This window comes from Haemorhous mexicanus, chromosome 2 (assembly GCF_027477595.1).
Source record: "Haemorhous mexicanus isolate bHaeMex1 chromosome 2, bHaeMex1.pri, whole genome shotgun sequence".
In the NCBI taxonomy this organism is placed as follows: Eukaryota; Metazoa; Chordata; class Aves; order Passeriformes; family Fringillidae; genus Haemorhous; species Haemorhous mexicanus.
In genome coordinates, this window is record NC_082342.1 from 27,018,919 (window position 1) to 27,042,759 (window position 23,841).

Below are 23,841 nucleotides of genomic sequence, written 5' to 3' on the forward strand. Positions count from 1 at the left end.
GTAGAATGAACCAATCTGATGCACATCAGACAGCAGCTAAGCTTCTACATAGCTAACACATAGATCACCGAGATTCCGGCTTCAAAATGAATTTATGGAGCATATGGATTATGGCTGCAACTGATGATTTACTGTTGCACTGTCAACATACTGGATGTTGATTAATATCCTTTCCCAGGTACAACCATAGTTAAAGTGTACGTTAAGGACAATGTTAAGAGTGAAACAGAGAAAAGCTTGGAGAACAAGACATTATTTTGGGAGACTTGTGATACAGAGATACAACATATTTTCCTAACTGGATGAGATTCCAAAGGGTGATATTCATTTCTGAGATGAAAACCACCAAACTTATGAAATTACCAGTGATGATACCCCCTTTGGTTCTAATGGCTGTTCAGCATTCACACTATGGAGTGATTTGTATGGGAGCTGCACTTACTCTATTGTGCATGTTATGCTCAAAAATGCCTTTTAAAACCAAGCAAAAACATTCAGGTCACAGAGCAAAGCACGCAAAAGTATGAAAATATCAAAAATGAAGTCTGTCACAACAGCTGTAGTGTTACAATACAATCTTCCATGTTATGATTGTATATTTTGTGTTCTGTATAATGGATAGCATCCAGGGAATGAGACTAATTCAAATACTCTTTTTTTTTTTTATCCTCTCTGTTCAGTGTGTGGCCCCAAGCCTTGTTTACTGAGTGGCATCCAAGTCTTGCATGAAATAAGATGGGGTTTTGTTTCTGGATTTTCTGTGGTACTCATCAATATAGCCTCTGAATATCTCAACAATCTTGCTGAATTAATCCTCACAATGTACCCTCAGATGTCTGGAATTATTTTAATTCCTCATTGATGAAAATTATGAGATAAATTAGTGTGAATTTTTTTGTGGCCACACAGGGAGCCTGTATCCAAGATCTGTTCATTCTGAGGGGTGCTGAGCATCTCCGGAGCTCATCTTACAGAAGGAGCACTCCAAGAATTCTTGCTCTTCCATCAGACCTGCAGCTCATCTGTCGCATAAACCTCTCCAGTGGGGGTGGGATACCATGGACAGGGACCTCCTTCCTACCACACCTTCTCTCTAATCCTGTGAATTAGGAAAAGTGTCTCAAAGGATACATTGCTGCAATATTTGCAAAGCCCTTGGAGGCATTCAGATCACAGGCACAATGAAGAGTGAAGTTATGATGTCTGTTGTTACAATCTTACACAGAAATTTCTCCTTCTGATTTGCACTCTCTAGGATTCTTGCCAGCATAAGGTATTTAAAATTATATTTTTCTAAAAAGTCTCAAGCAGGGGCAGTGGTATGGATGTAAGAAATCAACCACTGACACACGGACTGTTTCTGTAATGTTAAAGATTGCAATTTATAGTTGTGGTGCAGTTTGTAACTAGGAATGACAACTTTATGAAACACTCTTTATATACTGCACTTTGTGTTCAAAGTGCATGAGAACACATTTAAAAATTGCCTTATGTTCTGCTACCTTAAGGGTCTGTCTCACACCTACCACATCCAAGAAACTGAGAATAAAGCTCAGTGTCTGTTCCTCTATTGTGTTCCCTATTGTGCCTACATATTGCAGCATTTGTGGTCTGTAAGATCACACACTGTAGGAGCAACTTTCAGTTCTCTGTGACAATAGGGTGAGTTGAGGACAGACTGGCAATATTTGGAGATGAATTTCCTGCCCTTTGTGGGTTTCAGTTAGACTCTCAACATTATTTGAACTTTTGTGGTTTAATTTTCTTTGTTGTTTTAATTCTAATGGCAGAAAACGACATCCCTCTGGAAGCAGTGAATCTCAGGATCTGAGGACTAAATGGCTGTGTTTTCTCCTTCTGGCATTTTAAGATACATCAGCAAACAGATAAAGGACATAGTAGACCTGTAGATTGGCAAAGGGCTGTAGAGTTTATTTTCTAGTAAAGACAGCAAAAGGCTGAGGATCTGTTGATGTTTAATGGTGTTCGAAGTAATTTCTTCCCATTAGCATACAATCAAAACCACAGGTTTAGAAACTGCCCACCGTCATGGGGCAGAAGGTTGTCGCACGAAAGCTGCCCTTCTCTCTTTGTATGTTTGAAAAGGAATCATAAAATAACTCCATTGTAAAAATAAATAGGGCACTAAAACAAATAACAAATGACTACTCTGAGAAGAAGAACTGCCAGTTATGGGATAATAGTCACTAACTACTGCCAGGAGTTTTCTCAAATTCCAGGGAACATCAGCATGAGAGTTTTATTTAGGTCTACCTTGACTAACATATGTAGAAAGGAACATTTCTGATTCTTCACTTCCTCATTCTCTCGAGTGTCACAGCTCCCTAGCCTTTGCTTCTGTTTATAGTCATCTCTCAATATGTATTTCAGGAAAAGAAAAATCTAAATAAAGATCATAGACTGCTCCATTATGTGCCCTTCCTCTTCTTCTTCTCCTCCTTTCTTGCATTTGTGCAGTGTTGTGGCACCTATTAACTACCCATGTTTTCAGAATGACATTATACAAGGTGCAGGATGTACCACTGTGCCCTAAAAATATCAACAACTGCATTAGTCTCACAATAATTAATGGCAGGCATTATGCAAATGACAACTTTTTCACTGCAAAATAATGACATTTCTTCATTTTGAGCAGAGTTATGCAAAACAATGAATTGGGGATGATAAATCACGCAGGAGAAATAAGAAAGCCATAACGTTCCTGCCCAGGCAGGCAGAAAGACAGACAGACCAACAATTTAGAACACATTGTTTGTTCTCAAACCGCTATTAAGGAATAAATAAAAGCATAGCCAGCCGGTCATTAGAACGTATGTATAATTTAGTTTCCCCCCTTTAGGCAACTGTGCATAAGGGAACGTTAAATTCTAGCAATCGAATTATTACAAGTCACAAGCAAATTTTTTTTTATTAACCTTAATAAGTCATTCATTCAGAGACTACAGTCATCAGGCAAATAAAATATATCACATGTCATTCTCTTACACATTAACTAATTTCTTATGCAAACATCACAATGTATAGCAATTACCACTGCTCAAAAAAAGCCCCAAAGTCAGTTTCAATTTATTTTATTGCTTTTGTTCGTGGTCATTTCCTGTAGAGCTTTATTCTCTAACCCTGTGTTTAAGGTACAAAATGAATGCAAGTAAGAAGAAGCTACTTCTCTGAAATGTTGCTGTGCTTTCCTCTTTATTGTGAATACTGTTGGAAAAATATGTCAGTTGGTAAGATCTTCTTGTGAGGGTCAAGAATCTTCTCAAAGGTAATATTGCTTGTATCTCACAAAGGTAAAAAGCCAACCGTGACCGGGGAACCGTCCCTTCCCCATCCCTTTCTCCACTGCATGCTTCCCACCCTCCCGAGAGAGCAACCCCAGCCCAGTCCTCCCAGTGCCTCCTGCAGGGAGCCTGGTGCAGGACAGCCTGTGAGCTCCCCGGAACCACCATTCCCACACTGCTCCCTGAGGAGCCGGATTCCCAGGGAGAGTGGGACTGGAGGGGAGCTTTGAACTCCCCCTACGTACCACACTCCTCCACTGCTCCTCACAGTGTCTCCTGATGAAGCGGAAGTGGCTCTGAGCTTTTAATAGACAGCACTCCTGGATCTTTTTAGTGATTCCTGCTGGGAGAGTCTGATGTATCAAAGAGTTACAGCGATTAAAGCTGGAGAGACCTGTGGTATTTAATCATTTAGTCCCTCCTCCCACCTGAGCTGGGGTATTCCTTATGTTTTTTTTCCTGATGCTCTAGCTAGTCTAACTTTAGAGTGCCAAATAACTGGGCTCCCACCTCTTCCCTGGGGAGGTTATCCCACAGTGGCACAACATGAGACTGGAAATTTCCCAAGGTATTTGCTGTAATTTTACTTCTATATGATTAGTTTTATATAAAAATCTTTAGTTTTCAGACTCCCAATACTGCCGTAAGATTTTGTTTCTGTTTAAGTGTAGAGACTGAAACTGCATCAGACTTCCTCACATCCATAGCTCAGCATGGCACTTAACAACATTATCCACTGAAAAATAAAGCTGGATTTGAAGCACCTAAATATTATCCAAAACCTCTTTTTATTCTTCACGGTGACTGCTGGCAAGAACTGGTATGAAAAGGGATCCAGGACAGGACGTTTACAGCAGTATCATCTCCCTTTTAGCCATATCAGCTGCTCCCCTCAGGAAGCACTGGTGGCCATTCCAAACACACATAAAGCAGAGCATCAGCAAGGATTACATATTCCCCATGAGGAAGTTAAACTGCAGAGCTCTTGTGAAACATAGTGAGGGGCCTGGAAAACCCACAATTCATGTGTCACAGTGAAGAGTCAATTCCAGCTTTATCTGAACCAAGAGGAAGATCATCCATCCCTTTTTCTTCTCCCCAAATGCTAGTACCCTTGCCTCCAACAAAGACAACTAAGTCATTCATACAGACAGAGAGCCCAGGAAAGAGAACAGGAGTGCTGGAAATAACTGGTGTCTTTGAAAACAAAGTGGTAGCAGTTGATCACCCCCCTCCCATTATCTATTTCAGTACTTTTAGGATTCAGTGTAATTCACCCTGCCTTGGAACACTGCAAAAAATTCTCCACTTCCAGCCTCTCATCCGGAAGTTAATAACATTTTTCAGCTCTCCTTAAATAAAATCCAGCCCATCCTGGATCAATAAGACTGATGCCTATTTCCCTAATGGCAGCCGATTGCCATTTGCTATTCAAATCAGACTAGATAAATTACAGTACATGCCAAGGAACAGGCCAGTGAATTAAGACAGGCCTCCTGAGGACCAGTGATATTATTAATCTTTTAAGACACTATCATATTTCTTCTTGACAGTGTGCGTAGACGCTCAGACATGCTGCACTCAGATTGAAATATCAGCTGCTGCAAAAAATCAATAGCGTTAGAAACACAATAATTTTCTGTCTGCAGGGCCCCCAATAAGCAACACTTGTGCTTCTCCTCCTTTCCACATCTATGCTCCAAATGCATTTGTTTTAAAATCCAGGCCTCAATTCTGAATAGTCATTGTGGTGGACAGCGTTGCTTTTGTTGTCATCCTTTGCCACAGAAGCCACAAGTGTGCTTCTTGATAAGGTTGTGGGTCTCGGAGACAGCAGAAGGTACTCCAGGGTCAGACACTCACCCAGTATACTTCCCCCTTCTCCCCACACCCTCCTGCTCAGTCTCTTGCTCTCTCATTGAAGGCTTTATAAAGATAGATATTGCTAGAGCTCCTGCTATCCCTAAGAAAAACACCTTGGATGTGAACTGACAAAGGGAGACGGTACATGACAAGAAAGGAGAAAGCTTAAGGGATTTCTCTTCAGACTGGCAACAGATAGGGTCAATTCAAACAATTTTGATCTCTTTAGTCCTGTGGATGAATTCAATAGAGGCTCTGATAGTCAAGTAAGCTGCCCCTGGTTTCTCAACTACTCTTTATGCTGAAGGGGAGAAAGAGTCTACAACTGATAACTATTCCTAAAAGGGTATTTTATGATTTACAAGACAAGTGGGCTTAGAGAAAAATGTGTAACTTGGGGGATTGGCAACAAGATGCTAAAATGAGGTTTCTCCTCACCCTTGACATGATATTGTTTAACTGTGTGGAAAAGAAAAAATTTTAGAGCACAACAAAATCAGAAGTCTCCACACAGTTCTAAGCTTGAGAATACTCTGCATATATCTGTATAAAAAAACCCCAAGCATTTACAGAAACAGACCAGAGTGGATAAATCAGGTCCAGGTTGGCTAAGCTGTGATTTGAGATTGCCAGATTTTTGGCATCCCGGGTCAACAGTGACCAGGAAGAGTTGATGAATGTCCCAGTAGGGTGAGAGGAGTGAAGCGATGAAATCATTCAAGTTACATCACAATTAGCAATTGCCTTCTGCCCTTAAAACATTGTTAACAGCACTGGCAGGACTGGAGACCAAAAATATTAACTCTCCTCTGACTCTTGCACAATTGTGAGGGCTTCAATTCACTTCCATTTAAAAAGTGGGGCAAGCACGACCCACATGCAATATAAACAGAGCCCCACCTTGTGACAAATGCCAGGGTGACCTGGCTGATGGACAGGCAAGGCTGGCTGATGTCAGCAAGGTGCTCATTAGAAAATGGATGAGGAGCCACTCTGTGCAGTTCTGGGTATGCTTTACCTTCTCTATGCAGAGCAGAAGACCTGGCTCACCTCCTTCCTTGGGATTCTTAGCACCTCTCTCTGGCACAAAAAGTGACATGCTTAGACAAAGAAAAGAGTGAGCTGCCATGAGGCTTGATTCTGGGGAGAGGGTAAGTTTAATTAAGACTGGCCAGTAAATAAGGATTTTCTTCCTTGGGACAGAAATACCAGGTCTCAAACTCTCAAATGTTAAAAGAAAAACCAACAACTTGGTGAAGTACTTTCAGATCTAGACCCCCAAAATTTTCAATCTCTATGTCACCAGAAGTGACCAGAAAGCTCTCTTCATTGAAGTCTTTCTGCTAAAGAGAAAAGACGGTGATATGATGAAATGAAGATATGATGAAGTGCTCCCATCAGGAGCATGGTGCAATTTTCCTGGAGCAAAGGAGGCTCAGGAGACACTTTAATGCTCTCTATAGCTACCTGAAAGGAGGTTGTAGCAAGGTGGGGGGCAGCCTCTTCTCACATGCAAGTAGCAACACAAGAGGAAATGGCCTCAAGCTTGTGCCAGGGGAGGTTCAGATTGGACATCAGGAAGAATTTCTTCACTTAAAGGGTGCCTTGCAACAGACTGCCTTGCAACAGACTGCCCAAGTAAGTGGTGGAGTCACCATCCCTGGAAATGTTCAAGAAATGATTGAACATGGTACTTAGTGCCATGGTCTAGTCGACATGGTGGTGTTTGGTCAAAGGTTGGAGTTGATCTTGGAGGAGTCTTCCAACCTCAGTGATTCTATGATTCTGTAATTTTCAATTAGAAAATTAGTTACTTCCCAGTACTTTGCACACATCTGAGGAACAGACTTGAGATTCACTCTTGTTCCTGACTCTCCATGAGTTGGATTTGATTCATGCACCTGAATGGAACTGCTTCCAATATATACAAGTCTTACTCTACTTCCAACAGGTTTTGGTTGTGCCATGTGGGATCTGGGAATGTGTTGATAACACTTCAAAGTACTTGTGAAAGTGTCATAGTGAGCCATGTGCATGTGGAGCTCAGCCTAAGCTGTGGGGCTAATATGAGCATTGGCACAAAACTATGCGTGAGCAAGCAGTATGAGGGCTAATGAGTAAATATGAACAGACAGTATCATGGGTGATGAAGGATTTGGGATTTGAGTCTTCTGCTTTTTCTCTCCAGTCTTCAGATCACTCCTCTGCCTGCTGCTCCTCTTTCTCCTCTAGCCTCCTCCTATCTGTGCTATGTCCTCTAACTACGGATCATTGCTGCTTTGATTTTGCACAGCAAAAATCATTAATTCACACAGTACTATGGCTAACAGCACCACAGTTTTTCAGAAGATGCAACAGTATCTAAGAAAACAATACCACTGAATGATAAAGAGAAGAGAAATTCACTTTTCCAGAGCGGGCAGGGGACTAAAATAATCTATATAGCCATGAACATTTTGAGTTGGGTCTTCTGACAAGTTCCTATGTCAGTCCAAAGAACGTGGCGGTAGTCTAAAGCTACCCCAGAACCTGTGCCATATCTATGTAGAAAGCCCCAAAGGTATAGCTGGGCTGCAGTACGGCATCATGCACACAAAACTCCCCACACCAAAGCTTGTGAGAGCCATTACATTAAGGATGCCCCATCTTTGTGTCTGTAAACACACCGAACACCTGAGTATGAACTGAGGTCTTTAGAAAGATGGGAATTTCACAACCCTGTACATGTAACAAGGTGTTTTCACACTAAACTTGTACTCCACCTGCATGTATCTTTTTTCTCCTAGAAAATAACACAATTTATTCTGATCAATATAGACTAATTTCTTCTTTTCTTCTTACGTACTGTTATATGCTACCCTATGCCCTCCTTTATCCTCACATTTGGAAAACAAAGAATTCCTGTAGCAACTGGCCATACAACTATTGTTCACGTTTCCCCGATACTCTTCCCTTGGGAAGCAAGACACCAGTGGTTGTTGCAAGACTATGTAACTAGATGGACTTCTTCATGCTGAAAAATACTCCTGAGATTTAAAAGAAGCTGTGCACATCTTTCTTCTGACATTTCTGTTTCTAACAGAAAGGATTAGAGTGAGGTTGGAAGTACACAAAGTGCTAGGGCCATTGCTGCTGGTCAGAGCTGCTTCAGAGAAGATTCTCTAGACAGCCTCCTCCGGATAGATCCTGCTGGAATGGAATCTGCAGACTGTAATGTTTAAATACTATTCAGAAGTTAAAACAGTAGTGACAAACCCAGTTATGTTTAAAGCCAGATTTCCATTGCAAAACACCCTGCATGCCATCCCTGATGACAGGCAATGCCAGGCATTGCTGTCAGCCACAGGCTACAAAAGGAAGAGGAAGAAAGTAAATGTACTGTAAGTTTAAGGCACAGACACATACTGCTAACAACTGCTGTCTGCTATCCTTCCTCACCCCCCGTTTCTGCCCCAAGACATTGCTCTGATTTTGCAGTACAGAGAACTGGTCTATGCACAGAAATCTACCCGCAGGCTAGAGCTCCAGGACACCCGGAGAGCATTCACATCTCACCCTGTACTTGGCCCCTGCAGGTACAAGTGTTGAACAAGCCCATTCTGTGAGGAGGAAGCAGCACAGGGATTATTGTCAAACTCCAGTTGTGATTCACAATAATCCACCAGCTCATTCTGTAAAAAATAAATGGAAACTGGGAGTGCTTTTAGGGCAGAAGAGCTGGAAGAAAGTGACAGTGCAAGAACTCCATTCTAGATGGGTGGAATAGAGAGTTCAAAGCGCAACTGAGATGGTAAGGAGTTGAGTGGCTAAATCATGTAAGAAGAAAAAGGAAGATCTGTGTGGAAATGGCCACAAGACAAAGAAGATGCAAAGGGAAAAGCAGAGAAAACTTAAATTTTAAGAAAACACTGTGAGATAAATGAGGATTTTGAGGTGGTTGGGGGAAGAAAACCTAAGCAATAAAAAGACGTCAGCAAATCCAATCACACTTAAGCCAACCACAGGTTAAGAGTGCCCTCTCTAAAGGATGGAGCTAGATAAAAGGTGTGTTTCCTTTTCTGGCCATTAGCATCTATGTTTTGCAATAACTTGAGAACAAACAATTTTTGAGAGCTTTGTCAGCTATTCTTTCCACAACTGCAACCTCCCTGGCATGGCCAGAAAAATAACTAAACAAAACATTTATTAAAAATGTTTTGGATCTCATTTATTTTGGATGTCTTCAATTCTTGCTAACAATCCAGCTCTGCCGAGGTCAAAAGTGAGAGGAAGGCACCGCTATTTAGTCAGCTCTATCAAATGAGCCTGGAAAAGGTAATGAACTTTTCCAGACAATAATCTCCATGGTACATTAAAAATAAATTCTACCAACACACCCTTAATAAAAGAGGTGGAGGGAAAAAGGCCTGACATCAAAAGATCAGGAGCATCCTAATTTCACCCACTGCTTGCAGTGTGAGTTGGTGCAATGAGCTGCCACACAGCTGGGGGGGGGATGAGCCATGCACCTCTGCAAGGCATGCTAAGTAATATGTTATAGCAAGCCATGGCCTCTCTCTTTGTGCAAAGGAACACTCCCTCCAAATCATGGCTAAATCTGCTAAGAGGGGTGTGAGGAAACACCTCCTACTGTGGCAGACCTGCTGTCTTTCTCACTTGAGTAGAAATACAATTTCTCAGACTCACACAACTCCATCCCTGCACTGGAACCTCCGGTGGAGGCACTCCCAGCTCAGTTACAGGTTTTAATTATGAAATGACAGTACCAATGGCTGGCTTTGCTTGAACCAGCATGTGTCACCAAAGCTGATGAGAAATATGTAAAAAAGAGACCCAGTTTAATTAGCCGGAATATTTTACAATGATTATTTTCTACAAGAAAACCATCCCACATCTTGATTTGTCACCTGTCAGGTTGCTGTTCTTATCCACCATGATCTCTCCTTGCTTCTTCATGTCATAAAAAAACCAATGGTGAAAATGACAGACAGATGCAAACAAGATTTTGGTAATTACAGCCCTGTGGCTGGTGGTTGTTTGAACATCGTTTTATTTCTTCCAATCAAACAAGTCCTTGGACTTCACAGCCCTAGAGCTTCAGACAGGGGTGAGGCTGATTATATTATGACATTACAGTGCAGACTGGCAGATCAGACAAAGTGGATTTCACTCAGTAATTAAACTGCAGTATCTTTTGTCTAAAGTCCAGGACAGGATTAATCGAAAGGTAGCTCTTTATCATTGCGATTAGTGCTGGGATTTGAAGAGTGACTCCACAGATTTCTGATTTGATAGCTCGTCCTGGGTACCAGCTTATCGGAGACTGCACATCTGTCTGACTTGTAAAAATAGCATGAGGTTAAGATCTATTTGCCAAGTCTCACTATTTCCTTTTTTTTATTTTTACTTGGAAGAAACTCTGATTTAAATATTACAGTGTCCTTTGGCTTTCTGTGGCAGTACAAAGATTTCCATTTAAGACCAGCTAACATATAACCCTGCTCCCACCCTAAACTGCATTGTATCTACTATCTGTAGTCTGTAGTCTACAGACACACAATTTTCTCTGTACCTTTAAATTTATTCTTCAGGGTCCAGGAAAACCCACCTGATTGTCAGAAACTAAACAGTACAAATTTTACATACAATAGCTTTTTAGCTGCTCTAAAGTGGTCTAGCAAAAGAAGTTCCAAGCTTTCAAGGCACTCCAAAGATTTACTGGATGAAAATAGAGTCTTAAGAATTCGGGGTTTTGACAGTATTGTATAAAATCCCTAACATAAAATGCCAGCTAATACTTTTTTTTTTTTTTGTTTCCCCATAAGCTTCCAAAAAGCTTTCAATGCTCCTGCTTCTCCTCACAAGGCTAATAAACACAGAGCTGGGAAAACTTTCTCAGTACAGCCAGACAGTTTCCTTATGCTGCTGGCTGGGGAAGCAGCACTCCTGGCACCTGCCCTGATTTACTCACTAGAGGAAGGAGAATTTCTACAAGTAAAGTTAGGCAGGGAAAAGCAATGGATATCTCTTTTTTTTTTTTTTTTCCCCTACTGCAAGAATTCATTATCTTTAAGAAAAATCAAGGTAAGACAAAGAAAAACACTACTCCTCCCTCCCATCAACAAAGTACAGTTAGGAATTGACTTCCAATTCTAGACATACTCTCCACCGAAAATCTCTTGCAGTCCATGCTGTTTTGAATTACACTCTATGGAGAATACCCTGGTAAGAATCCCAAGAGATTCCAAAAGTGTATGGGAGTGGTTTGGCATTAGCCTTTAAGAAATCATATACATTTTAGGCTCCTTTCAACAAGTTTTCAAGCCACGGCAGTCACAAAAACTGATGTCCCACAGGCCACTATTACTAGGTTCCAACTTTTCCCCAACAAAGGCTGATAAAAACAGAAATGTATTTTTGAAAACATCAATTAAAATTTTACTTGCAGCTGAATGAGGTTTTTGAAAGACAAATACTTTTTCTGGAAACGGAAAGAATTTTTTTGTGGAAAGACACGGAAAATCAAAAGTATTCTATCTGAAGTCAATTCTCAGCATAGTTTGTCTAAACATTTCAGTCTTAAAAAAAAAAGTCACAATTTACGCTGTTTTGTTTCATCCACAGAACAGTCCTGTGCCCACCACATTCTATACAATTCAGAATTACTTGGCCCATCTTTACAAAAGGATAATTGCCACAATGTCCTTTGATATTTTGCCTATAGCAATGTTTCTTCTCATTTGTATGAATCTCTGATGTAGATCATGAAGATCTAAAGCAAGGGCAATCTCTTAATTTCTACCCAAGCATTTATTAGAGACAGACCCTAATTCTGTTTGGGGACTGGGAGTACTACAATCCAAATAACAAACTAAGCAATTCCCTAGGCAAACAAAGTATTTTATTTGCAGTTTTATTGTTACTGCTGTTTTTGTGAAAAAATTTACAGAGAAAAAAGCCTAATTATTCATAACCATTCATTTTAAGTCTTGAAAGCTAGTTCACAGCTCTTGGAGTCATAGAAGACCCTCAGTATCATGAACTCTGATTCCCAAACAATAAAGAACTTACTATTCCAGCCAGCAATTCCCATAGCAATTCCAATGACTAGCGTGTATGGCCACATAACATTTACTGACAGTTATGATCCTAATTTAAGGAATTAAAAATTTTAAAAAATACCTTGGAAATTTGCTTTAAGTAAGTACTTTCTCTGCCCAAACACTTACAAGTGGGGAGAGAAGAGAAAATCTAGCCAAGCAAGCAGGCAAAGGCAGAGAAACACCCTGATGAATGACAAACAGCGCATTTCTTGGTCAGCTAATAAAGACACAGATAAGTAATACCAGACAGAACAGTCTCAGTAATCTTTGTTTAAATGGCTAGCTAAATATGCAATAAATTCTCACTGCTATACTTGTTCTTTGTAGAGGTGTGAAGGTGTGAATTTTATTCCTAGTCCTGCTGCTGATACTGTAGATACAGATTCAACTTGCATAGGGATTTAAAAGCTAGTATTCAGACCATTAAACTACTCCTCAGACCAAGCTGAAAACAAAATGCAAATGAGATACTGCGGATCGTGAGCTCATGCTGTTTCCCTCCCACCTTTCAGAATTTTCCCCATTTTTCCTCTGAAAATTCTAAAGTTTTAAAAATATTATTAAAGAATCAAATAAGCACCAGCCTTTATATTTATATTTTTTCATTTCTGCGTCTTTGTATTATGCTTTGATCATAAATTCAGTATCTTCCCTCCAATCACGAGGACTAGAAACTTATTTTATAAACAAAAAACAAAGAACTTGACATTATCTGTTTACTTCAAGAGTACAATCTTTAGGAAAAACATCAGCTATTATGACACTTTCTGTAAAACTGCAACTACTGCCAGCAAAGCGAAACATTAATCTAGGTGTGCACATCCTTCTGGTTTTCACATCATGCGTAAACTGAAATTCCACAAAAAGAGCCTTGTAGTTGTGTGTTGCTCTGGAGAAAAGTTGGATAGTGTAACACGTCCATGACTTCACAAAATGGTCAATCAGCAAGTGCTTCCCACTAAACAGGAAAGGACTCATATGCCAAATCCTGGCTTTGCTAACAGCATGGTAAATTTCATATTAACATAAACCAGTGTAAACACAACCAGAATTAATGTTATGTTTTACAGAGTTCCTAAACAACTACAAATTTCTTCCACCTGGAAAAGGGAGAAATACATGTCTTGCAACATGATGTTTTTTGAAATTAAATCACAGCTGAAAGCTTGGATAAAACTAGTCAGGAGAGGAAGACAAATTCCCAGCCATCAACACAAAAAGTGACTGCATTTTTTTCCCCAAACTCTAAAGATGCTGCCAGCACCTAGTTCCTAGGCCAAATGTTAGTAAAATGAACCAAATTAACCCATAATCCTAACCAGGAGGTTACCGTGAGGGCTGAAACTGTGATGCACTCAGTAAGGATCTGTTTTTCTCAATTAAAGAAATAATCATAACTACTTTCAGTTGAGTCACTCACACTCATAATGTATCTAGCCTCAAAAGATATTTAGCATCATGTATTAAGTATGTCAAGCAGCCATTCCATTAATAACACTTTGCACTTCTATTCTGCTTTCTATGCCAGTAGACCAAAGCACTTTGTGATCATGAATTAATCAATGCTACCACCACCTGTGCACTGGAAATAGTTGGCTGGCGTCCACTTAATGACCCTGGATGATAGCTGGAGATGTGATCCTCAATCTTCTACCTCCCAAACCAAGCTTTAACCAGAAGACAAAAGAGCAAGTAAAAACACCAAGTAATGATGGCTTCCCCAAATTCAACAAGTGCTTAGTACAATCAAAATAAATCTGTCAGAGTAAGCAAAGATCATAAACTTTGATTTCACCAAGGAAGAGCATATGAAGAACAGAACTATCAAAGAAAGAAAATGCACAGATTGCAGCTTCCAAAATTAATATCAAATTTGCCAGGATAACAGTTTCTTATTCCACTCATTATCATTAGGCAGGTTTACATTCCCTCTCTACTCTGCTATGCTTACAGGCAACACAAGAGACTGCCTATTGTGGAAGACTAAAAAAACTGGAAAATAAAAGAAATCAAATGACCTTGATAAATTCTAAGTTTGGTTTTAGGATGGAGTTTCATGAAACTAAACCTGTCAGTGATGATTGTCCACAAAATATAGGTTTCTGCAAAAGGTTCAAACAGGACTGGCCATATTAAAAAGCTCCTCAGATTTCGCCACCAAATAAATGTATAACTTCAAGTCCCTCTAAATAGAGCTCATAATCCTGAAATACTTTGCAAAATTTTGATTTGGTTTCTACTTAGGTAAAGAGACTGAAGTCAATGGGAGCTTTGCTAGAATAAAGTCTGAGAAAAGAGTTTGCAAAAGATTATTTTTACGGTAAAAAAATAGCTGCAGAAAATATCTGTGCCTGAAGTGGAAGAAAAAGGTTCAAACTTCACAATGTTGCTTTTAATAAGGATTATGTCTTCAAAAAGAAGACCCAGCAGATCAGACTGATCATATCTGCTTAGTTGATATATAACCTTATGTTTCCAGCTTAGAAAAAAAAACGCCCACAGAGTAGGACAAGATCAACTCACACTATACACTATCTAGATTTTTATTCCAACTATTTAAAACATATGCTATCCACCCTGAGTAACTTCAGATGATACATATTTTTCCTTTGTACTTCAGATTTTACCAAACTGCAGATATTTAATACTTCCCTCTCATATTCTGCACAGATTTCAGTAATAGGGATGTAAATTGTTTTTTGATATGCCTTGCTATTAATACAAAGGTTAAACAAAACAGTTCCAAGAAACTTTTCTACACCCAGTAGGCATAAACTCATGCCAGTCCAGGAATCCATGACACTCAGCACATGTGCTGAGGGAGCTTTTATACTGTCAGGTATAAACCATATGCTAATTAAGTGCCCATCACACCCCCGGTACATGGTACAAGTAGAAATAGCATTTAAAGGTAAAAATTTTGGCCTATGAGCTCACCTAAATTGCCAGAGGGTAACTGATGTTATCAAACCAGCATTAATGAAATCAAGTATTCTTTATATTATACAGCATTTTAACAGAGTCCAACATTTCATCTAATAACTGCTTTAAAAGGATTTGTCCTAAAACACTCTATGGTAGGATTATCATCAATAAATCATACCCTGGATGTGGTTTCAAGTATGTAAAGTTTGGGGCTCAGGGCTCAAAGCATTTGCTTAAACATAGGTTTCAAGTGCCATCAGAAAATCACTTTGGTTTAATCACACCTGGACATGGCTAGCAGATAGGACTTAGCACTTCTGAGATAAATGTCTTTTGCGAAAAGCAGCTGAAGGCCAGGTGGTGCATCCTACAGCATCTCACGTGTTGACAAACACCCACACTTGAGCCTTTATTGTGCACCCAGTGCATGGCGACCTTTCCATCTACTTTCAGAACTTCTTATCCTCAGCAAAAATGTGAAAAAGTCAGAATGCTTCTGTCTCCAGCTAAACATAAAAAAAGACATTAATGAAAAACTCTGCCCACAAAACTTTATGTTATGTCCTACAAGTCATAGTTGAGAAAATTCATACTCTGTCTCTACAAATTAAACTGGCTGTAACATATGCAAAATTTCCTCTGAACAAGGGAAAATTTGGAATAGTAAAAAAGAGCATCCCTTTTAAGTTTTATAAATACACTGAGGTCAATCCTGACAGGAATTCACAAACAAAGTCCTGACTGAACAAATTGTGTTGGACTGCATTTCCCCTGACTCTTGAATTTTCCTTTCAAGATTACGTGATTGAATTTTCCAGACTAGATCCAGAGTCTGCACTAGTCTCTTTCACCAGCCAACAGATTTATCCCACTGATTTCAAATGTTTGCCCAAATGCTGCAGGAAAAAGGTATTATTTGTCCTAGTTCTTACCTTACTTCTTCACACACTGTGAAAGTTACCAAAAAGACAAGCTGACATGAAGAGGCTTCTCTCGCAAACCAGAAATACCTCCCTGTAAAGCTCACACAATGCATTGTCAAATTTCAAAATATGAATTTAAAAACACAGAGACTTATCCATATTTATTCAAGATCTCACCGAGCTGGTAAATATGTTAGATGGGGATTTGAAGATAAATAATATCATCTGCTGTCTCATCTTCACTACTCTAAAATAAGAAGCCCAACACTGGTAGAAGCATTCAAAGTGCAGCCTATATTCTTACAACTCTACAGCTTCTTTTTATTTCACCCGTACTCACATTTTTCGCTGGCAGTGGTGGCACTTTTCCATGGCTGTATTTTCCCCAGTATGGCCATTAAGAACAAGACTTTTGGTTTCAAGCACTGAAGCACTCAGCAGGGCAATGGGCACCCACAGAGGAGACATGGGTTTGGATTGGAAGCAGCCTCAGGGACCTCGGTCAGTAGAGCACAGACATGCTATAACCACACGTTTATTGAAATGGGAGACTCCTCAAGCAGAGGGCTCCTGTTGAATTCTTCAGTGTTTTTCTTTCAGGGGCATTATACTGTCTCTGAATTCAACAAGAAATCAAATTAGGACTCCTGGGTTCCATTTCTAGCCTGCCACTTACCCATGATAAGATATTGGGCAAATCATTTAGCATAAATAAGCTTCAGTTTACAGAGCTGAAATACTGCACATGGGTGTAGTAAGGCTGATGAAAAGTACCATTATGGTATTATGAAAGTGCTTTCTCCCAGATTTTTAAAATTCCTTACCAAAGGTTATCTTAACCTGCCTTGCTGAATTTTAAAACCTACTCACTCTCTTAAGAATCTCCTTTTCAAAGAAAAAAATTTTCGACTGTCTAAAGATTTCCTTGCAGACATTAGCACAAGACTTTAGAATAAGGCTACATATGGTGCAAGTACACAAAAACAATTTAAGAAATTAGTGACTTCAATTTCCAACATAGAATAGCATAATATGCTAGCATCTCTTTACATGTTTTTTTCTGACTTTAGCTTATAGTCCTGGGTATGTGACAAAGGGCAGCTGTCTCCCTCTCTGTCATCTCAGTCCTATCCCAGGAGCTGTTCCCTTCCACTTGGTTTGGTTTGTATTTGAGCCCTCTGAAGCAAGTATTGGTATGTGTGGCTTTTCCAAACCAAGGAAATTAACTTAAATTCAGTCTTTTAATGCACAAATTAATGTTCATCAAAACCTTGGGGATCAGATACAGCAGATTAGAAGTACTAAGGGGAGTCAGGCTACATCAATTAATATTTAAGACCAATAATTTCATATTCAACCAAATTCAGGAGTAGTGTAAGGTACCTATGCTGAGACATATCCACTCAGTGCTAATCTTTACACACTATGTACATGGGAACTGAAAAGAGCTCATAAAATGTAAATGCAAACCATTTAGGGCCTAATAGGTAGTTGCATTGTTACAATTATGTACCCAGAGAAGTCCATCTTCTCATAACCTGTATAACCAAACATGCACAGTGCTCCCATTGTACTCACAGAAACAGAAAAGTGAAGACTAACATCTTAAGGGCAACTCCCTCGTTTTGGTTACTAAGCTTGTGACAACATGCATAGAAGAATTTCAGATAACTTTTGAACTGCTTACAGTCTTCACACAGACTTTATGACCTATGAACAGAAGCGACCCCTTACTTGAGGAAGTATTTCAGATGCCTTTCCTTGTGACAGGCCACCTCTAAGTGCCTAATATTCTTCAGCTGACTGCAAAGGAAGCCCAAATGAGGATGGAGGTACCTGCACCACAGGTTAACTACATGCCAGAGAGAAGATCCTTTGACCCTGGCATTCAGAAGCTCTGAGCACTTTTGGAATTTCATGAAATACATAGAACCTGCAAGTCCTTAGCTCTTATGTGAACCAAAGATACATAAAAAGAAGCTTTCCAGAATTAACACACAATAATTGGGAGACCATGTTGTGAATTCATTAACAGTTTGTTAATTCAAAACATTAACATCATAAGCACAGGGTAGGAGCCTTACTGCTCCTGCAGGTTTGGGGTTTTTTTAAAGATGATGTCATCTCCCCAGCTACAAATAACAAAATGCTCAGACTGGCCATGATGAAGTCGAATATAAAATACCCCTCTAGAGACAGCTTGTCTTCAGCCATGAAGGACTTCTGATGCTACCAGGAAAACTTTCTGATGAGCTATTCTGCTGTGATAGCACAACCTGTACCTGCTTTAGGGCAAGAGCATTCCTCAGCAAACAGGACTGTCACCAAGGGGTTTCCCTCAGCTTTTGTGAAAATTTTGCAATTGTCTCTTTTTCCCTTCACCACTGTACTTTTTCATTTCCTCCCTGTTCAGTGGAAAAAGAAATCTGATCTTCACAGATGGAAACTTAAGTATTGCCAGGATGGTCAATATACCCAACAGCCATTCAAACTGGTCTGATAAATGAGAGCATTTAAATAGCTGCAACCAAAATAAGCGACAGAAGGTGGGAAAAGAAATGCATAATTAAGCCAGCTACTAGGGTACTGTTCATGTTTTATCATTTAGAGCATTAAAAAGTACAGAACACAAACTATTGCTAGAATTTTTGTATACCCTAATATCTGCATAATAAATCACAGGTATGTGGGATACACAAAATTTAGAAAGAGTATAAATTACTTAGCTTCTCCAAATGATGTGCCAGGGCCGTCAATTGGTCATTCAAAGCCACTGCCAGGAAGATTGCCCAGTAATATAAAATGGCCAAACCAAATCGTGACACCACACAATCACTTTACTTTAACTCCATTCCTTATGTGATACTTCTGTGTTTGCATGCATAACATGTTGGAAACACCAGAGATGAGGTAAACAAGATTACACAAATTAACAGAATCATCCCTCTCTTTTACAAGTCACCCTGACCTCCAAGGGCCAAAGTAGCGAAGAAAAGACAAAGTAATAGTAGAGGGAAGGTCTTCACTGCTGTCCTTTCTTTCCCCTTCACTAAGTGACTTTTCAGGGACTTTCCTGCATGTTAAGCATCTTTTTTGCATTGCTTAATATTGTTATTAATAATTCATATTTTTGTCTTTCTCCTCTCACTCTGACAACTTTTATTTTTAATCAATGGGCATGTGTCAAATTGCTTTGTTATTTATTTATAATGTAAGCTGACAAAAGAATGGGATATGTGGTATAAAGATGAGACAGTGTTTCTTTCCTACAGCTGATAACCTCAGTAATAACTATGTGTCTTGTTCTAATCAGTAGGGTCCAAAAAACTAATTTTGCCACAAATAATGGAGGACATATTTAGTATATTTGTACAGCTGGATGTCTCTCCTCTGTCCCCACAGTCATGCACTGACATAAAAGCTGAAAATGTAGGTTTATTTGTATGCATGCACATTGTCTTTGAGGAAGAAAAGGAGTGCACAAAGGTGTTAATAACAATGTGCCAAGTACTGATGTGCTTATTCAGACAAATTTATTACTAAGATCAATGTTCTTTGTCCCCCAATGTATCAACAATTCTCACAAGTTGTTTATAGCAGAAACCTTCCTGCTCTTTTCAGCTCACAAAACTCAAATACAATCACGAACTCACCCAAGACAGAGAGGAAATCAGTGGCACAATGCCTGCTTCAGCCTCCTTGCCACATAACACATGGGAAACCCCTTGTGGCAGAATGCACGGGGGAAATACAGCACCCGGCACCTTCCCTCATAAAGCTGGGAAAACAATCAAATGCTTCCTCACAGAACATGTGAGAAGTAAACTGTTGATTACAATTAGCTTCTATGTTACACACTTAGAACTGGACTCTTACACCCTTTTCAAGCACACATATTTTACCTCAACTGCTACTTGAGAACTCATTTAGTTTCTCTCTGGATTTATTTTTGTCGAATGGTAAAAGTGTCTCAGTTCCAGCTGAATGGAATTCACTGTGGTGACTGCCTTGGTGCGTCCCAAGGCAGGAGGCAGCCCTGTCTGGACTGTGGGAACAGTTTGGTGGAACTTGGGATTGTATTCCACAGCAATGTTTGCCTGCTAGAGGGATATTGCCACACAGGGTGTAATTATTGTAGAAAAAAATAAAGCACAAAGCCATACCAGGGGAAAAAAGGGATTAGACACTTTTTTTTAAATTTTAATATAAAAAGGCTACTGTGCCATGTGACTTCTAATTCAAAGGAGGGAGTAGACTGAGGTTGTCTACTTAAGACTTCTTCTTCCTGAAAAGCTCCTACTTCCCATTTTTCTACATTCACCACCACATGTTGTGAGTGGGGGTTTGTTTGAACTTTTTATTTCAATGCCTGCTGAGACTGTTGGTGCTATAAAGTGACACCCCTTTACATTCTGTTCCAATCACAATGTAAGTTGGTTGCTATAAAGTGACACCCCTTTACATTCTGTTCCAAGCACAATGTAAGATCAGCAGAGTTACCTGGTGTAGCTCTGAAAGCCAAGCAAGAGGACACCAAAAATCTCAAGGCAACCATATAGGCTGGCCAGTGAATTTGAGGAGGCACATCAAAAAATCAAGGTAGAGGATTAAGTTGTTAGAGAATTAAATCATTAGAACAATGGCTTGGAAGGAGGAAGAATTTACTTTGATTTTCAGAATAAACTGTCATGGTCCACACACACACATTTGCTTTTATTTTCAAGTTTGCTGGTGTTTCATTCTGTTTTAATTTATCCACTAGAGAAGCAAGAATAGAATCTGAAGCATTTTCTTTGATGTTATCCTAGACTTAATGCTTTCTTTCAATGCCTCCTTCACCATACACATTGTGCTGAGAACAAGCATGGCATTCAAAGTGAGGACTGTCCCTCCTGATTTACAGCTCAGGGAATAAGAATGCAAATGTCTCTTTCTTATTCTTAAAGACCAGTTGGTAACCAGATCTCCTTGTCTTATGCTGTCTTTTGATACAGTTATCAGAGATTCCAGACTCCAGTGTGAACATAATGGAAGTGGTCAGTTCACATATTTGTCATGAACACCACCAGTGAGTTTCCCCTCTCTACCACCCAAGGGACCATTCAGATTTGTAGCATCAGAAGAAACTATGCCCATTTAACACATTTTGAACAACAGAAATAAAGTAAAATGAGGATAAATCTCAGTTATCATAACTAACCCTACTGCATAATCAGGCTCAGGCACATATGGCAACCAGACAACTCAAGAACTGGAGAATGCTGTCCTGGAGAGTTGCCCTCATCCAGGGAGAGCAACCGAGCAGCCCAAAACTTGTTCCACTGCTGGGTAATTAGTCTGCAATTTCTGATCTCAGAAGTCAAGTGCTCCCCTCATCAACCTTCCTCTCCCAGAACAACCTCACAGAATTAGCTTTTATTTCTTTTTGTTACCAGTTAGGAATTGCACAAGCAAGTAGAAAGAGAGGAGTGTTCTTATCTAGTATTCCCAACAACTTTGTGGACTTTAAAAGGCCAGAGGAAAATCCTCTGGGTGCACAGATGAGGTGGGCTGCAAAACAATTAAAAACCAAGCAGCTTTTAAATAAGGCTAGTGCGCTGGAAAGCATAAACTCTCACTGGATATGAAATAATGCCCGTTTCTGTCCATTGTCTTTTCATATCTTATTCAGGAACACACAAACAAAGGTATGTATCCGTTATTCAGTTGTTGCCATGGTTGAGTTTTTTTGCTAGTTCAGTTTTTTTTTCATCTGAACCTGGATTTATTTAGGGGTGAGATTTTCACAATGTGGAGTATTGGTCTGTTTCATCTAAAGTGCATGGTAAACCACTCATTGACTTCCATGAGTACAAAGTAATTGCTGACTCTTGAGAAGCTTACCCTAAAAAAAAAGAAAAAAAAAAAAAAAGTGAAACTAGCCAAACAAATAGAAATCTAAAATAATCACTGAGCATCAGTATGTATCCAATGCTTATGGGTGGTTCTGTTTTCTCACCATAAATTTTTCATTTCCCACCAGCTGAATCTTTTACTTTTTCCTTGATTTATATTATGCTTGACTAACAGATGTAGTTACAAACTGAGCTGATATAAAAGTCAAAATGTCTAAGAGGAGGAAGGGATTGCCACAGATATTATCGTTACCTATTCAATACATACTGGTACACACACATCCATATGATTACAATCTGTCAGTAACATGTAGTGAATGCAGCTCAAACTGTTGCTTCATGTGTATTAAGTCTAAAATCTACTTGAGACTTAAAAAAAAGGAGGGGCTTTCATGGTAAAGAAGGGAGACTGCCTAGGAATACTGATTGAATGACTTGGATCTTGGGATGACACAGTCAAAACAATTCGATCATCTGAGGTTACACAGAGGCTGAGAGCAAAAAAACAGCTTTAAGTCTATGGACATGTGCATGTTTCCAAGGACTGTGGATCTTCTGATTCTGAGAGGAAAAGGCTGGGGCATCTGGGGTTTTTTTCTTCCTCAACTGCCACTTTATTTGCTGTGTAGCCTGCTACATTTCTGTGTCAGTCTCCAAATGCTTAAACAGAAATTGTTAATTTCTACACAAACAGCAACACCTTGAGATGGTGGGGTGCACTTTGCTGAAGTTCTTTTGCCATTGACTGAAGAGACTAGTGGCTCTTCTATAAAAAGTCATGGCACTACTGCTGTCATGAAACCAAAGGAAGTTTACCTTTTCCTGTAGTAACTTTTCAAAATACTTCTGCTCTACAAGCCTGCCTTATTCAGCATGTACATTTTGAAATTAAGTATCCTAAGAGGTAAGTATCCTGATTATATTTACACCAGGAGCCAAATTTAATCGTGCCTTACACACTGAGTAGATGCTTTGACCTTCAAGAGATGCCAATCAAGACAGAATTTGTCTCAGAACCTTTCTCTGCCAAAGTTTTCCACAATCTTGCTCATGTGTTTTACAGTAATACTTTCTTTTTTTCCCTGTTCATTAACTATTAAAATAAAATATTCACATGACAGATTTTTGCCTCAGTTTTCCCACAGCAATCATATTTCCTCACCCAAGAGGATGTCAGGAAGCTTCATTAATTGTTTCTGAAACATTTACAACTTTTCATGGAAAAGGTAAAGCATCTGTCTCCTAAAGGAGAAAAATAATTTCCAAATGGATGAAGTATCACAGCTCCCCTCTGAAGCACATGTATTTTAATTCTTCACCCGGAGAGAAAGAATTCAAGACACAGACAGTGTTTTACAGGGGATTACAATCAGTTTGTCAAGTTCATGCGTACTATCTGAAGATCAGAGCTTGTGTCTTTTTCCCTCCAACTCCTCTTTAATGTCAAAAAAGAGTTTCTTTGTTGAAGTGGCTCTGCAGATGGTGACAGGCAAGAGGTAATGTGAATTAGGCCAGTCATCCCACACATAGGAGCATCAGTGAGTCTTGGTTTCCTTTAGATTTGGGTTCCCTTCCTTTGTGGCGTTCTGGCCATGATATCCATAGTGTTCTCAGTTATGACTGCCCTTGCCCACTTCTTCCTCTTAAACTCTTCACCCTGGCTAATGGTCACAGCTCCTGCAGCTCCCTCTTCCACACTGAAGGGCTGGCACCTGGCAGGTGCTCGGGAGGAGGAAGCACCAGACCCATCTGGAAAAGATGACTGGCCGAGCCGGAAGGACAACCCTCACATTGGGCTCTGGAGTGCAGACTGCAGCCTCTCTTGAAGGCA

General features: G+C 39.7%; 1 protein-coding gene across 20 annotated transcripts in view; it reads right to left on the reverse strand.

Moving 5' to 3' along the window:
- The window catches only part of ZBTB20 (zinc finger and BTB domain containing 20), a 448,287-nt gene that overhangs the window by 254,785 nt on the left and 169,661 nt on the right, over positions 1-23,841 (reverse strand). Inside the window, exon 5 of one of the 20 annotated variants that reach the window (XR_009485260.1) lies at positions 2,461-22,000. The exons of the other annotated variants lie outside the window; for them this stretch is intronic. The gene's annotated coding sequence lies outside the window, so the exon portion shown is untranslated. Of the gene's footprint in view, positions 1-2,460; positions 22,001-23,841 lie in introns of those variants that run through there. 20 annotated transcript variants of the gene reach the window in all.